Source organism: Pristiophorus japonicus, chromosome 1 (genome assembly GCF_044704955.1).
Source record: "Pristiophorus japonicus isolate sPriJap1 chromosome 1, sPriJap1.hap1, whole genome shotgun sequence".
Lineage (NCBI taxonomy): Eukaryota > Metazoa > Chordata > Chondrichthyes > Pristiophoridae > Pristiophorus > Pristiophorus japonicus.
Window position 1 is genome coordinate 370,835,662 of NC_091977.1, and position 10,696 is coordinate 370,846,357.

Genomic DNA, 10,696 nt, shown 5'->3' on the forward strand with positions numbered 1-10,696 from the left:
GGGGTTTTGAGACTCGTGCGTCCCCACAGCTTATGCCTAGCCTGTGAGGCACCTGTGAGTGTCAAACACTCCTAACCCTTCTTCCCTAGCCTGTGACACACAGGTGAGCGTTTTCAAGGCACTCCTAGCTTCCCTTACACTGTTCTGACATAAGATTCACGATCAGGAGATGTAATACAATAGAACTGAGACAAGGTGATTCCAAGAGGAACTTAAGCTTCCAATTTATTTGACAAGGGGTATCTCAACAAACAGCAATACACCAACAAAACAATCCCCCTAAATCCCATTAAACAGACACAACGAAAATCTTTACACAAGTTCAGCAGTACAATGCCCAACCTCCCACCTTTCCTGGCCGAACTGAGTTGGGAGTTTTGGGGACCAGAGGTTATACTCACTGATGTGCCTTTTGCAGTCTGGTGGACCGGTTTTCCTTCAGTGTCGAGAGGCTTGCTGGTTGTTGGATCACGAGAGCAGAGAAGCACCCACACTGCGTCAGAAACCCCTTTTTATAGCCAAATTATCCAGTCCACCTCTCGTGCTGAAATCGATCCTTCCCATTGGTGGGCTTTGTGATTTTGAAAAATGCAGCAGTTTTAGATTATTGTGGGTTTTTTCCACTGATGTTAACCTACTCAAGGTTTGAGTAGGTGTTGATTGTGTTGGCCTCCTGTAGCCATTGTGTAGGCCCTTGGGTTGTTTTGGGTTCCCTAGTTTTCTGAAGGTTTGCATAATTTCCCTCCAATTCAGTTTTCTCTAACCTATTCAAGGTTTGAGATGGGGTTGATTGGGTTGGCCTCCTGTAGCCATTGTGTAGGCCCTTGGTTTGTTTTGGGTTCCCTAGTTTTCTGAAGGTCTGCATAATTTCCCTCCATAATGTAAACATGGGGAAGACAATAGCCCGATAATGGCGATGAGTCAGTCCCACAGTTTTCGAGCAAGTGCTCTCCCATTGGCTTGAAAGCCCCATGCTTCGGGCTGACTCTGTCCCACCATTGGCCCTCCGGTGTCCTCCCCCGTCCAATCACTGCTCTGCCAAGGTCAAACCATCTCGGTTTCAATTCACATTGCAGCACAGACAGATCCCACAGCTCTTTTCCTTCTGGGTAAAATGAGGGGGTTTTCGTCCTCCCCTACAGTGCGGTGCTGCTCCAGGAGCAGCACGGCAAGCTGAGACCCGCGGCTTACTCCTCAAGTGTCCTCCCAGATGTGGAATGGGGGTGTTCCAATTGCAAGAGGCATTTCCTTGCCACGCATTGGGCCGGGAAGCGTCCCAGCTCTTCACGGGGTCATTCCAGATCATTCTACTATCCCACCATACCCCCACTAAGATATTATTAGATGGGAGGATAAAGGACAGCACAGTGAGCAGTGCTTGCATTGCTCGCTGGACTTTATTGCTCTCACAGATGAATCTGAGAGTGCAAGGCCTGTGTGAGCCCAAGCTGGCAGCTAACATGATCTATGCAGGGACGGCCCATAAGTGTTCGGTAGAGGGAGTATGGGACATAGACATAGGATTTCGGGCCGGGTTACACCCCACGGGCTGCGAAATATATGTTAACGGATCCAGTTTGGTGGTAGCAGGGGAGCGTTTCACAGGGTGTGGGATTTATGACCCGATGGCAGGCTTTGCAAGGACATTTAAACTCCCGGGCACCCTGAGCGCTCAGCACGCCGAACTGTCGGTGGTGGTGTACGTCGTTACCGATGCCGACGTGTTCCCGACCCCATACACCGTCTGCTCGGATTCCACGTTTACATGCAATTCGTGTACCGAATACTTGGCCATCTGGTCTCGTCGCAGTTTCACATCCGCAGACGGGAAGCCCTTAGCAACCAAACCACTGTTGGAAAGGATCTTAGAGGCCACGGGAACCCAGGGAAGCCATTACATTCATAAAGTAAAGGCCCATTCCAAGACAGAGCAGAGAGGGGAAGGCAACCAAAAGGCTGATGAGTTAGCCAAGGAGGGAGCCAAAACAGGAGAGTTTTGAGATCCATATGGGTCCAGCCCAGTAGCAGTGATCCAGGACAAAGGGGGAACACAAGGGAGTGTAGGGGTAGCGTTGACCCCGGACTTGAGGAAAGTCCAGGCACAGGATCCCTTCCTCAAGGTTGTCCTAGAGCAGTTGGCTAGGGGAGAAAAGGTAGAAGGCCCGTTCAGGGTAGCGGGCATTACTTTAAAGGAGGGAATGCTTTTCAGGGGAGATCAGATGGAGAACACTTCCCTCACCAAGATCCTTGCCGTCACCAACGCTGTGCCTGATCAGCAATCAGGTTTAAAATGATCATCATTGTGTTTAAACCCCTTCATGGCCTCATCCCTTCCTATCCCAGTAGCCTCCTCTACAACCCATGCCCCCCAAAACATCTAAGTCAGACCTCAGGCATTCCCCCTCCCTTTGTCCTACTTGTGGCAGCTGTGCCTTCAGCAGCCTGGGTGCCATGCTCCCTAAGGCCCCTATTTTCACTACAATTGGGCGCTGTTTTTTAGTGTGAAATCCTCCTTTTGCAACTTTGACAAAAGTTTGCACACCAGCGCCCACTGTCAGTGGCAGTTTTATTTTTATTGGCCGTCGATAACGTCATAACTGGATTGGGTGCGTTTTTTTCACAGTTAGGTGATGTTCCCCATGAGTGATTTTTTGTTGCAGTGGGTACAGCGGGGAAGCAATCCTTTCTGGCCGGGGTTGCAGCAGGGGAGTGGGATTCAGCTGCCAGTGTGTCTCTGGTTGCCCTGCCAACCTCCGCTTTTCCCGCATGCCCACAGAGTTTTTGGGACACACATGAAGCTCCGCCAAAATTACATTTTACTTTGGGAAAAGTTGGGATTTTTATTTTTTGCCGCAATCGTGCAAAATAAAATCGTACGTTATTGTACGCGGGCGTCAAAAATCGTGAAAGTGAAAAATAGGGGCCTAAATCACCCCACTTCTCCACCCCCCTCTTCTTTTTTAAGATTCACCTTAAATATCACTTCTTTGACCAAGCTTTTGATTACCCTTCCTCATATCACCTTCTTTGTATCGGTGTCTAATTGTTTTGATTATGCATCAGTGAAGTGCCTTGGGACATTTTTCTATGTTAAAGGCGCTATGTAAATGGAACAATAATTATTGTTGTAACTTATATCCTGGAAATAACTACATCGAGCTGATGATAAGTTTTATTAGGCTACTACATTGGGTAGCTTGCTGGACCTGTGTGCTTCCAATGGGTGTCTGCAGTTGACTATATGCAGTTGAAATCCTATATCGCACAACGTTTCATAGTAAATAACCTGTAGCTCTGATCGCGCAACTTTTCTTTGCTTATTGCATGTACACAGCTCTGATCATCAATTGCACATTTTACATCTAACTCACAGTTGCTCTTACATTGATTGAGAGTGTGGTGATTTGCAAGACTCCTTTAAGAGAGCCTTGCTAACTTTACCCCAATCCTCTTCTTCATTTGGCACCACGTGTTGCTCCATCAGCGCTGCACCTCGTGGTCTGGCTGCCGCCATCTTTTTTCTTCAGTGCATCACCTCGTGTTTGGGCGCCATCTTTCCTCCATCCACCATATCGACTGCGGTGATCCTCTTCTCCCCGGGTTCTGCCACCGAAGCTGGGAAGTCGCCTTTGGATCCGATTTTCTTCCTCCGGATTCCTGCCACTGGAGCCTGGAAGGTGCGTTCAGGTCGTCTCAGCTGGATCATCTCCACGCAGTCGTGCTGAGCGGTCTTTGCCTCTGAGCTCGGCGGACGTCGATCGCTGGAGGGAGGAAATCTTCCCAACTCCAATGGATCTTCTCCATCCACCTTCTTCTGAGTAGCATTGGTCCGTCACCTGCAACAATCCACAGAGGTAACCTGTGCACCGTGCCCTCATGGAGTACCTTTACATCCGCATTACCAACAACTGGGATAATTTCATCGGTGTAGGTGTGCAGCTTTGCCTGAACCGGGACCAACTTGGATCGTTCAGCCTGATTGTCCCATAGCCTCTCAAAGGCTTCTTGATTCATTACTGACTGGCTCGCCCCCCCGTGCCCACTTCCATGAAGACTGGAACGCCATCTATCTCGACTTCCATCCTCAATGAGGAATACTCAGTGGTGCAGGTAAACATGCTATATACCTCAACGTGGGGCTGAGCTGCCTCTCTGACTATCGTTTCATAATCCACGCTGAATTGAAGGCCATTTGCAGACTCTTCATCACCACAGTGAGTCATATTTCTTTTACAAATTCGCTGGAGGTGGCCCTTTGTGCTGCAGCCATTACACACATAGGGCCCAAGTTTCCACAAGAAAAAAAACAGGTGCCCCTCCACCTACTTACAGGTCCTCTGGTCCTCGGCGCAGCCAGCACGAGCTGTGGAGGGGGGGCGGAGCCAGGTCCCTGCGCTGAAAACAGTGCCGGGACCTCTGCACACGCGCGCTACAGTCGGCACGCAAGTGCAGTAGCTCCAGGCGCCGAACTGTGTGGGAGGGGCCCGAAGCACACAGCCCCTAGCCCTGGCTGAATGGTCTCACTGGGGCTGCATGAATAAGGCTCCTCCCACGGCCAGCTCCTGCTCCCCGCCCCCGACAAGACCCAACACCCGCTCCCCCCCCGCCGACCAGACCCGACCCGACACCCGCTCCCCCACCTTCTCCCTCCCCCCCTCTCCCTCCCCCTCTCTCTCTCTCCCTCCCCCTCCCTCTCTCTCCCTCCCTCCCCCTCTCTCTCTCCCTCCCCCCCTCTCTCTCTCTCCCTCCCTCCCCCTCTTTCTCTCTCCCTCCCCCTCTCTCTCTCTCCCTCCCTCCCCCTCTCTCTCTCTCCCTCCCTCCCCCTCTCTCTCTCTCCCTCCCTCCCCCTCTCTCTCTCTCCCTCCCTCCCTCCCCCTCTCTCTCTCTCCCTCCCTCCCCCTCTCTCTCTCTCCCTCCCTCCCCCTCTCTCTCTCTCCCTCCCTCCCCCTCTCTCTCTCTCCCTCCCTCCCCCTCTCTCTCTCTCTCCCCCTCCCGCTCAGCGGCACGAACGACTGCAGAATTCTCCCTGGCTGAAGCACTTTCACACAGGTAGGAAGATGGTTTATTTAATCTTTTCTTGGCTTATAAATGTTTATTCAGGTTGGATTTATTTGTATAATATTTGTAGAAGTATAAATAAGGATTTATTGTCAGATTTAATGAGTTCCCTTCCCACCTCCCCCCCCCCCCCCCACCTCGTTCTGGACGCCTAATTTGTAACCTGCGCCTGATTTTTTAATGTGTAGAACAGGTTTTTTCAGTTCTACAAAAATCTTCACTGGCTCCATTCTACTTTAGTTTGGAGTACATTTTCACTGTGGAAACTTTCAAATCAGGCGTCAGTGGCCGGACACGCCCCCTTTTGAAGAAAAAATTCTGTTCTAAAGTAGAACTGTTCTACCTGACTGGAACTGCAGAAAACAAAATGTGGAGAATTGCGATTTCTAAGATAGTCCGTTCTCCACCAGTTGCTCCTAACAATCAGGCGCGAATCATGTGGAAACTTGGGCCCATAGTCTTTAAAGCGGCACTGGTGAGCCCTGTGATTCCCTCCGCAACACCAGCATGGAGCTACTCGGTTAGCTCCCCTCGGCGGACTCTGAGTTAAGGGACTTGGGGGGCCTGTTTTCTCTTCCCCGAGAAGGTTCACGTTCTACGGTCCAGCCTCTAAAAGGTGCCACTCTGTGCACAGTACTTGCCGGGTTTGAGTCCTGAGGATGAGTCATCTGCCTAGAGTCGCAGGTCGAGGTCATGAATGCCTGGCTCACGGAGATGGTCTTCTGCAGTTTGACTGAGGTATCCGCTGACAGTAGCTTATGAAGAAGGCCCTCATGGCCGATTCAAATGACAAAGATGTCCCGCAGCGCTTCGGTGAGGTGGTTGCCGAAATCACGCAGTGCCACCAGCCTCCTGAGGTCTGCAGCATATTTCGCGATTTCCTGGCCTTCAGGCCGTCAGTGGGTGTAAAACCGGTGTCTGGCTGTGAGGATGCTCTCTTTGGGCTTGATTTGTTCTTGAATCAGCGTTACAAGCTCCTCGTACGTCTTGGTCATTGTCTTTGCTGGTGCCAGCAAGTCCCTGACGAGGCCATAAACAGTGGGCTCACAACTGGTTAGCAGGATAGCTCTGCGCTTTCAGCCAGTGTGGCCAGATTGTCGCCCGCCAGATCATTTGTTGTGAAGAAACGATCGAGCCTCTCCACAAAAGCTTCCCAATCATCACCATCGGTGAACTGCTGCAACGTACCAAGGGTAGCTATTTTCGTGTGAAGGTCCGTAATCTCGTCGCCAATTGTTGCGTCTTTAGGTGCTCTGATAATGACTCCATGAGGTAATGTGTTGTACTTGAACTGTAGTGACCTTAGTCCTTTATTGATAACTCCAAATCGAGGATCACACCTGGTGGCCTGCCTTTTATACTAGGCCTGGCACACCTGTACAGGTAACCTACAAGTCTCCCACTGAGATGCCCCCTGGTGGCACACCTTGTAATAGTACAAACAGTACCCATGTAGGATACATGACATTAAGTATATACCATTTAGCACTGCCAAATTCCCTTGTTGTCTATTTTCTAACCTTTGTTTCCACTGCCTTCCAAATTCACTTTCTAATTTTCTGCTTTCCAATTCCAGCTTTGCTTCTCTCCCTTCTGAATCTACTCTCAGGTTCCCATAACCCTGCCAAGCTAGTTTAAACCCTTCCCAACAGCACCAGCAAAACCTCCCATGAGGATATTGGTCCCGTCTCTGTCCGGCTTGTACAAGTCCCAACTCCCCCAGAAATGGTCCCAATGCCTCAGGAGTCTAACTCTGCACCATCTCTCCAGCCACACATTGATTTAGTGGGGTTGTGAGGCTGGAGGAGATTACAGACATAGGGAGGGTCGAGGCAAAAAAGAAAGACTTCTAAAAGAAAGACTTGCATTGATATAGCACTTTTCATGATCTTAGGGCAAAGTGCTTTACAGCCAATGAAGTAGTTTTTGAAGTGTAGTCACTGTTGTAAAGTAGGTTGCCGCCCTGCCACAGTACTGAATGGCCTCGCCCCTCACTACAGCCCTGTAGACCATGAGCTTGGTGCCAGATTTTAGGGCTTGATCTTCGAACACTCGCTTCCTCAGGCGGCCGAAGGCTGCACTGGTGCACTGGCGATGTCTGCCATTGCTGATAATAGGCTCCAGAAGTATGGAAAGTGGTCCACGTTGTCCAGGGCCGCACCGTGGATCTTGATGACTGGAGGGGCAGTACTGTGTGGCAGGGTCAGGAAGACCTTTGTCTTACGGATGTTTAGTGTAAGGCCCATGCTTTCGTACACCTCAGTGAAGATGTTGACCTTGTCTTGGAGTTCAGTCTCTGAATGTGCACAGATGCAAGCGTCGTCCACGTACTGTAGCTCGACGACAGAGGTTGGGACGGTCTTGGATCTGGCCTATTGAGGATGAAGATTGAACAGGTTCCCACTGGTTCTGTAGTTTAGTTCCACTCCAGCGGGGAACTTGTTGAGTGTGAGGAGAGCATTGCAGTGAGGAAGATTGAGAAGAGGATTGGTGCGATGGCACAGCCCTGCTTGACCCCGGTCCGGACCTGGTTTGGGTCTGTGAGGGATCTGTTGGTCAGGATAACGGCCTGCATGTCGTCGTGGAGCAGGCGGAGGATGGCGACAAACTTTTGGGGACAGCCGAAATGGAGGAGGACGCTCCATAGTCCCTCGCGGTTGACAGTGTCAAAGGCCTTTGTAATGTCAAAGAAGGCCATGTACAAGGGTTGGTGCTGTTCCCTGAATTTCTCTTGCAGTTGTCGCGCCATAAAGATTATGTCCGTTGTACCCCGTAGTGGACGAAATCCATACTGTGACTCTGGGAGGAGCTCCTCAGCCTCAGGGAGAAGACGGTTGAGGAGGATTCTAGCGAAGACTTTCCCAGTGGCTGATAACAGGGAGATTCCTCCGTAGTTGCTACAGTCGGACTTGTCCCCTTTTTTAAAGATTATTGCATCTTTGAGATCTCCCAGCATGCTCTCTTCCTTCCAGATGAGAGAGATGAGGTCATGCATTCGTATCAATAGTGCCTCTCTGCCATACTTTAGTGCCTCAGTAGGGATTCCATCCGCTCCCGTTGCCTTGTTGTTCTTGAGCTGGTAGATGGCCTTTTCTACCTCATGTAGGGCTGGGGTTTTACTGAGATGGTAGCAGGTAGCATGCTGCACTCTGATGCAGGCAGACCTACGTGGGAAGTTTTTTACTAATGCCTGGAGCGAGACAGCTGTAGAGGTCTCAGGGACCTCCATTCATTACCGGACTGCCACCCAGTGCAGAAAAAGGATGAACGACATCATCCTGCTGATGAAAGTGAGTACCTGTTCCACCAACTGCTGACCTTCCATCTGCAAGCCTCTCTGTCATCCTTTTATTTCCCACCTTCAGTATGTAATCACTGAAGCAGCATTTCACTATTGAGGCCTATATAAATCTGTGTGTGTTCTCGCAATGGAGGCTCCTTTTCATGTCACAGTTCCAGCTACATGTCAGGGATACACACTTGTGCATTCATTTCTGAGGTCTCATCACACTGCTACTCAGCAACCATTCTTTGTTTTGTAGGCCAAGGTTGTGCACAACCGGATGGAGGAAAGGAAGACTGGTGGTGGCGAGCCCCAGCTTCAAATACTGACCCCTTTGGAGGAACGGGCAGAGGCTCTAATGAGCAGATTTGCTGCCTTCTCTCTGGTCACCGGTACGGGCGATGCCGATCCCCCTGCGGGCAGCATGGGAAAGTGAGGCCCTCCTTTAATGCTATCTCTCCCTGAAAGCACCAGCGCCTGCTGTGCCTTTCCTTCTGAAAGTGTGCTAGTTGCAGCCTCCATGCATCACCTCCGTCATCCCCTCCCTCCACCTCACGGCATCCCTTGTGCCATTTATGCTTACAGAAGAGAGGTCCATTGACAGCCAACGAGCGGGTCCGAGCACTAGTGCGAGTGGGAGGGAAATAACCAACGATAGCCTTGACAGCAGTGAAAGCTGAGACCAGGGAGAAGATGATGAGATGGAGAGTGGGAGGCGAGGCCTGGATGGCAGCCTTGAGGGGCCAAAAAGCCATGGAGATCCTGACACCCTAGAGGACATTGTAGCCTCAAGTCTACATGACATGTTGGAGCCCATTCCACCCGCTGGCGACACCTCGACGAGGCAGAGGATGAGGCAGAGGACGAGGGGGTCACTGTTGGCAGCAATGCGTCACTTCTTCCACTCACACGTGCCAGCTCAGATACTGGGAGTACACGGTCGGAGTTAGTAGAGATAGCAGAGGGGTCTGCACTGGGTGTTGCACCGGGTCCTGGCGGCCTGCAGGATGGTGACGGGTAGAGGGAATCTCAGGTGCCATCTCTCCGGGGGGGCAAGTCTGCACTGGAGTTCTGCTGAGGAGGACTCAGATGAGCCCATCGATGTTGTGGCTTATGAGAGAAGGGTGGAGGCTATGTATTCCCAGATGTTGGGGGCAGTGGCAAGGGTGCCGGACGGGCTGTCGGAAGTGGTCAGGAGCGTGGAGGAGTCCGCCTCTTGCATTGTCGACAGCTCTGCGCACTCCATAGAGCCCATCATTGCCAGTGTGCAGGCAATAGTGGACTCCCAGAGAGACCATGCAGATCCAGCTGTGATGCTGCAACTCGTAGTTGATGTGGCAGTTGCTATTGCAGCAGAGGCACAAGGGAACGAGCGTATCGGTGTTGCTTTGGAGAGGAAGGCCGCTGCCCTGGAAGCTCAGAATGCTGTTGTGCAGTCTGTGCAACAGATCTCGGAGCGTCGAAGTGCTATCATCTCTGGTGGCGTTGAGATTGTGGCTGCTCTCATGCAGTCGCAGCTGGATGCCACTCAACACCTCAGTGTTGCCTTCGCGGCTGGGTATACCACAGGCCACGGGGGAACCTTCTGGTGTGGCACCACAGCACCGACTTTGACCTCCCTCAGATTCGTGGTGGTGGTAATGTGCCACCCCCGGGAGTGATGCAGGCTCCTCCGACCAGGATTTTGAGGATGTGCTCTCTCAGGATCACACCATTCCTGATCCCAGACCTGTCACTCCGCTATTGCATCCAACCATGGTCTCGCCCGAACCAAGGGTCATTGGGCTTTAAATTATCTGAAACAAGCAGCAATGAGAAGGGTCTGCACTTCCCTTGCAGGGTTTTGATGGCGATGATGCCCCCTGAGTGGATGGCGACGCGCATCCTCCTCCTTCTCCTACGCCTCCTCCTGAGGTGCTACTGTTGGATCGACCTCCAGCAGTTAGCCCCTCATGATTGCCAGGTTGTGAAGCATGCAGCAGACGACTACGAAGGTGGAGTCCCGCTCAGGCAATTCTGTTTGAGAATTCTGATGCAGTGCTCAATTATGCAGAATGAGTGTTGTTGTAGGAATGTTCGCCAGCAATCCTACGGTTCCGAACGAGAGTCAGCAGCTAAGTGGGCAGGAGATATCCCTTGTCCCCAAGTAGCCATCCACAATCCTGGTTCTTCCCCAAAGTCTGTGCTGGGCCCTTCCAATAGCAGCGGTCTGATTGCCGCCTTCTTCATGCTGTTGATGGTCCTCAGCCTCTGCAGACTGAGGCTGGCTAGCATCTGGCTCCTCGCCCACTATCTGGTGTGGGGGGTCAGCGTACCTGACCCTCCTCCTGATGCCAGCTCCTTCCTGGCCAAACA